At 36.1% G+C, this 7,120-nt stretch overlaps 1 non-coding gene across 1 annotated transcript; it reads right to left on the bottom strand.

Annotated features, from left to right (window-relative positions):
• Positions 1–6,743: 6,743 nt before the first annotated feature.
• Positions 6,744–6,847, bottom strand: LOC141570837 (U6 spliceosomal RNA). Its single transcript, XR_012495288.1, has one exon. It is a non-coding gene; the product is annotated as a U6 spliceosomal RNA (small nuclear RNA).
• Positions 6,848–7,120: the final 273 nt, after the last annotated feature.

Below are 7,120 nucleotides of genomic sequence, written 5' to 3'. Positions count from 1 at the left end.
AAGTAAAACTGTCTTTACTGCAGACAACATGATTGTTTATATTGAAAAAACATTTTTAAATCTATGAAAAAAATACTGACTGAAAAGTGAATTTAAGAACATTGCATGATACAAGTTCAATATACAAAAATCAACTGTATTTGTATATGTTGCCAAAGAACAATTGAAAAAAATGAAATTTAAAAAATACATTTACAACGGTATTCAAAAGCAAAATATTTGGGAATAAATTTGATAAATATGTTAGACATGTATACTGCCAACTATAAATCATGAGAAAATTTAGCAAATGAATGGATATACATAATGTTCATAAAATAGAAAACTTGATATTATTAAGGTGGCTATTTCTCCAATTTGACCTACAGATTCAACACAATCCTAATCAAAATCCCAAGCAGCAATTTCTGTAGCTAATCAACAAGCTGATTTTAAAATTTATATAGAAATCCAAATATCTAGCAAAACAATCTTGAAAAAGAACAAAAGTGGAGGATTTACACCATCTGATGATAATGCTACAGTAATCAAGTACAGTAGGGTAGACTGTATTGGTAGACTACAGATCAATGGAACAGAACAGAAAGTACAGAAATAAATGCACAAATATACACAATTGCTTTTTCACACACACACACACACAAACCAAGGTCATCAGGAATGAAGATCTTTTTTCAACAAAAAGTATTAGCACAACTGGATATCTGTATGGAAAAAATAACTTTGGTCTTTGTCGCACAGCATACACAAAAGTTAATTTGAAATGGATCAGGCACCTAAACACAAAATCTAAACCTTTAAAGCTTTTAAAAGAAAACACAGGAGAATATCTTCATGAATTTGGGGTAGGCAAATATTTCAGATGGAACATAAAAAACACTAGCCATAAAATTAAAAACTCATAATTTGAACTTCATAAAAAGTAAAAATTTCTGACCATGAACACCACTAAGAAAATAAAAAGGCAAGCCACAGAGGGATTGAATATATTTCTCAATGCATACATTTACAAAGGACTTGGGTCCCGAATATATAAAGAATACAAATCAATAAGGGAAAGAAAAACAACTTTATAAATAGGCAAAAACCTCAAACAGACACTTGACAAGAGGTATAAACGGCCAATCAGCACGTGAAAGAAGCTCTATACCATTAGTCATCAGAGATATCTAAATGAAAAATATAATGAGATCTCATGTCATACCCTTTAGAATAACTAAAATGTAAAGGAATGGCCATAGTTTGACACCCTTTCCTCATTCCTTTCTTTTCCCCTTCTATTCCTTTCCCAAATGATTCAGTCCTAGAGCCATTATGTGGAGCAGAGCAAGGTAGGTTCCACATGATGCAAATTTGGGTTAGAACAGCTTATCAGAGCTCTAGCAGAGTGAGGGGGGGCACCCACGTTCAGGGACAGTCCAACATGGCATATTAAGCATGTGCAGGGTGAGGAGAGCCCAGTGTTAAATGTGTGAGCCTGGACAGGAAGAGCACAGAGTCCATGTGGGAGATAGCCCACCATAGGGAGTTAGGGCCTGAGCTGAGTGAGAAGGGTGTCCCTGTGAGGTGTCCCAGCAAAGAGAGCCTCAGTGCACTGAGGAGGGCTTCCACTTGGACGGGGGGCGTAAAACAAGATTTCAGAATGTGAGCATGGAAAGGAGGGTGTCCTGGTTGGTAGGAGAGTGATCTAAAGTGGCGTGTCGAGAGAGTAAGCACAGCGAGAGGGTGAGCACATTGGGCAGGGGGTGGCAGTGGACACGGGAGATTGAATACATTCAGCAGTTGATCAAATAAGGAAATATAATAAGGATAACACATGTCAGAGAAAGGAGCTACAAATTTGGAAAGGGGAAAAACTAAAGTGAACACTGTGAGTTGGATTCGAATCTGAAGTATTGGTGTAGATTCATGGAGAGAGGTATAGAATAAACATAGATGTAAATGTATGTGTTTGGTGTGTGTGTGTATCCATCCATACCTTCCCTAGGTCTCTCCTGAGAGAGGCACTGGGAGCAGTGATATGCTCATAAAAATGTGCACACCACATGCCTGCATCTGGGTTTCTAAACACCATTCTTCATTAAAAGAAACTCAGCCTCCTTGGAGAAATGGCTGATTCCTGGGCTGGGCAGGAAGAGTACAAGGTGATCCTGGGTATCTTGGTGCCAGAAAGCAAATAATTGTTCCAAGAATGTTAGGGACATGTTAAAAGGACCCAAAAGCTAGCTTGTAGATCATTGCCTACTGAAGAACATGGGAAATCATGAGGTCACACAGATAGCAATTAATATATAAACAAATTAAAAGTTTGGGAAGCAATGGGATAGTTACCTAATCTCAGAATACCTCCCCACAAAAGTATTAATTACAAAAGGAAAAGATTAACTTTACAGTGAAGAAGACTTGCAGACACCATCTTATTCAAATGATCAAAGTGAATACCAGTAGTAAGGGGACAAATTAAATTCATGTGCTTTATGATAATCTTGCCAAAGATGCATAACCTGAATGTAATTATGAAAAAATATTAGACAAACCCCAACTTGGAGCCATTCTACAATATAATTGGCTCAGAAACTTCAAAACTTAAAAAAGAAAAAAAAAAAAGGAAACCTGTGAACAGTTCCAGTTTGATGGAGACTAAAGAAATTTAACAACTAACTGTAACATATTGTTTGAACTGGATTCTTTTACTAGAAAGAACATTATTGGGACAACTGTTAAAGCTTGACTAGTGTCTGAGGGTTAAAAATGATTTAATGCACCAATATTAACTTCCTAATTTTTGATGGTTATGTAGGAGAGTGTTATTGTTTGTATGAAATACACACTAAAGAATTATGGGACATGAGGTTGGCAACTTAATCTAAAATGGTGACAGAAAAAAATGTACTTGCAACTTTGTGATTCTGTCAAAAAAAAATTTTTTTAAAAACTATTAAATTATAATCACACAAACACACACAAAAGATAATACCAAGTGCTTGTGAGGCTGTGGAGCAGCTGTTCCACACTGTTGGTGGGGGTTAAATGATAAACTGCTTTGGAAAAATGTGTGTCCATTTCTTCTAGAATTAGTTACACCTACCCTATGACTCAGTAATTCTACTCCTAGAAATGTTCACAAAATGCTATTACTGGAATGTTCTTAGCATACACATTTGACATAGCCCCCAAACTAGAAAGAACCCAAATATCCATCAATAAGTGAATGGATAAACAAATTATTGTTTATCCATACAATAGAATACTATTCAGCAATAAACAGGAACAAACTGCTAAGACACAGAACAACATGGATGCATCTCAAAAGAAATATGTTGAGTGAAAGAAGCCAGACACAGATGAGTTTATGCTCATGATTCCATTTATATGAAGTTCAACGACAATCAAAACTACACTATAGAAATTAGAATAGTTGTTGCTTTGGGGGGATGGAGATTTGAAAGAGGCCAGAGGGAACTTTCTGGGTGCAGAAATATTTTATATCTTGATTAGGTGATGGTTATATGAGTGAGTATATTTGTTAAAACTCATCAAACTATCCACTTAAGATCTATGCATATTATCTTGTAAACTATACCTCAATTTAAAAAGCTTTAAAATGTTTAAAGTTCACTAAATCATCAGCAGTGGTTCTCTCTAGGCGGTAGATTCTTTAATTTTCTACATTATGAATGTATTTCTGAGGTGCTTGAACTTTTTGCAACAAGCATGTCTTAATTATTAAAAACAGCCACATTTAAGATCTAAAAATATAATTATATAAAGATAGGATTTTTCCAAAGGGTGCTCAAGCAGCTGGTTATTTCAGGGGAAAATTAAGTTAGGTCTCCTCCTTTTAACATTCATAATATAAAAATATATGTATATATATTTCAGGTATATCAAAGAGTAACAGATAAAATATAAAATCAAGTCATAATTTTGAATCACGTCATAAATAATAATAGGTTGGTGCAAAAGTAATTGCGGTTTAAAAGGTTGAAAATAATTGCAAAAACCGCAATAACTTTTGCACCAACCTAATAGAAAATCTAAGTTAATATTTATCTGATTTCTGAACAGCAAATAAACTTTTTAATACTAAAAACAATGTTAGGACTCTAAAAGAACAGATTTTTGTTGTAGAAAAATATTAAGATACATAATACAATATAAAAATTAAATGCAACAGGAAGTTGGAATTTATAAAAACATAATATTGACAGATGTATAGGCTAATTATGTGAATTCTAGAAAGAATGGAGGAATGGAGAGAAGGAAGAAGGGAGAGAGAGGAAAACAAGAAGGGAGGAAAAAGGAGAGAAAGGAGAGGGAAGGGAGGAGGGAAAGGGAAGGGAATGGAGGAAAGTTAGGAAGGATGAAAGGGAGGGAGGGGACAAAAATGACTAATCAACAAGTGAATAAAAAGTAAACATGAAGTTTTACCTATCAAATTAGCAAACTTTGTTCAAGTACTTAATGGCAGTCATAGGGTGGCAAGACGAATTCTTGGCCACTACTATGTGTAGGAGTGTAAAATTTGCTACATTTCTGAAAACGAATCTAGCAATGTGTATCAATAATACTCTTTAATATGTCTACAATCTTTGAACCAGAAATATCACTTTCTGGAATCTGTCTAAAGGAAATTTGAAAAGTCGCTCTTTTCAGGATTATTCATAATAGACAAGATAATAAAAATAACCTAAATGCCAAGAGGATGGGACTAATTAAATCATTGGGATAGCTGTTTGATTATTCTATCATTAAATGGTGTTTACAATGAGTTTTTAACGACACGTCTTTTAAAAAAATGTTTTTTAAAATGTTCACAATAAATTAAGGATAGTAAGGCTGGACTCCAGTTTGGCTCTCAAACAAATTCCCCCGTTGATGAAAAAACAGTCTCTAGACACACCACATTTCCATCCCCCCTTCATTGTATTTCAAACATATTAAATGTTAAATGGTACCTCTGCCCCATACACATGTGTATTATTCAGGCTTTGTTCAGGAAAACTCAAGCCACTCTGCATCTTGTGGGTACAAAGGGTTCAACACAGCATTAGGGGCTTACATGATTGTTGGAAGAGCGGAAGGAGCGGAGCTCAGAGCAGCAGCTGCGAAGGTAGAAGTGGACGCTGGAGGTCTCAACCTGAAGCGGGGTGTTCCCGAGGGCTTGCTGGGCAGCCTCGGTGACTCTCACATCTGTGAAGCATCTGGCTGTCACCACCTCTGGAGAATAATAGGTTCCCTTTTCCTTCTGCCTTCCAAATTTCCCCCAAATTCCTTTCAAGCAAATTCCAACCTGGAATGGGGGGAATTCTGGGAAATGTAGTTCCCCGCGGCGCTGCATTGCGGAGGAGGGGTGGGAGTGATGCTGAGCGCTTAAAACAGTCTCTCCACGTGTCAGAACTGAGAATTAACCCATACGGTACTTAACTGTCAGAGTCAGGCAAGTGGTCAGGAGGTCACAGGTATTAGGGTTGAATATAAAAATAATTTGGATTATAGATAACAGAGGTTGTATTATAGATTTTTGAAAAATAATTCATTTTTCACATGTGTGGCATTCCCAGCTTATTTTATTACAAATTTGCAAAGCAAAACAAAAGAGAAAGCTATATGAGCTAAACTAAGTTATAGAACCTTTTGTAGAAAGTTTAGAAAATGGCAACATTTAAAACCTATTCACTTGAAACCCTCATGCACTCGTAGGAATGTAAAACTGTGCAGCCGCTGTGGGAAACAGTCTGGCAGTTCTTATCGCCTGTTTCTTTTGGGGATGATAAAACTGTTCTAAAATTAGATAGTGATGATGGTTGTACAACTCTGTGAGCACACTAAAAAAATCACTGAATTGTGCACTTTTAAAAAATAGTAAAATATACATAAAATTTATCATTTTAACAATTTTTAAGTGTATGGCTCAGTGAAATTAAGTACTTTAATTTACATTGTTATGCAGTCATCGCCACCATCCATCCCCAGGACTCTTTTTGTCTTGCAAAACTAAAATTCAAAATCCCATTAAACAATAACTCCCTGTTCCTTCCTCTCCCCAGCCCTTGGCAACCACCATTCTACTTTCTATGAATTCCACTACTCCCGGTACCTCGTGCAAGTGGAATCATACTTTGTCTTTTTGTGACTGGCTTACTTCACTGAGCGTAATGTCCTCAAGTTTCATCCATACTGGAGTACGTGTCAGAATTTCCTTCCTTTTTAAGGCAAAGTAATACTCCATTGTATGTATACACCACATTTGGTTTATTCATTCATCTGTTGGACACAGGTTGCTTCCACCTTTTGGCTATTGTGAGTAATGTTGCTATGAATATATGTGTCCAAATATCTTTTCAAGACCTTTCTTTCAATACTTTTGGGTATAATACCTAGGAATTGCTGGGCAATATGGACATTCTATTTTTCTTTCTTTCTTTCTTTTTTTTTTTTTTTTAAGGAGGACGCAGCTCACAGTGGCCCATGGGGGATGGAACCAACAACCGTGGTGTTATTAGCACCACATTTTAACCAACTAAGCTAACAGGCCACTCCATATTTTTCATTTTTTGAAGAACTGCCATGTTGTTTCCCATAGTAGCTGCACCATTTTACATTCCCACAAGCAATACACATGGGTTCCAGTTTCTCTACATCCTCACAAACACTTGTTATTTTCTGCTTAAAAAAATTATTATTTTTTTATGGTAGCCATCCTAATGGGTATGAAATGGTATCTCATTGTGATGGGGGTTTTTTGTTTGTTTTGCTTCACAAATTTACATGTCATCCTTGCATAGAGGTCATGCTAATTTTCTCTGTATCATTCCAATTTTAGTCTGTGTGTGCCAAAACAAGCACTCATTGTGGTTTTGATTTGCATTTTGAATTGTTTACTTTTAAAGGGTGAATTTTATACAATGTGAATTGTATCTCAATTTAAAAACTGTTCATTGAGAGACCCTGGTAGCGCTGAGTGTACTTAATGTCCAGATTTTTCTTCACTAAAGGAGACCCAGTCTGGGGCAGAGAAAATACAAGGTGAGCCTGGGGACATTTCATTGTGCCAGAAAGCAAGGAAGTGCTCAATAATGGGGCACGTTTAAAGGACACTGCCAAATTGGGGACAATT

Source organism: Rhinolophus sinicus, linkage group LG03 (assembly GCF_036562045.2).
Source record: "Rhinolophus sinicus isolate RSC01 linkage group LG03, ASM3656204v1, whole genome shotgun sequence".
Lineage (NCBI taxonomy): Eukaryota > Metazoa > Chordata > Mammalia > Chiroptera > Rhinolophidae > Rhinolophus > Rhinolophus sinicus.
This window is presented reverse-complemented; position numbering and strand designations above follow the sequence as displayed.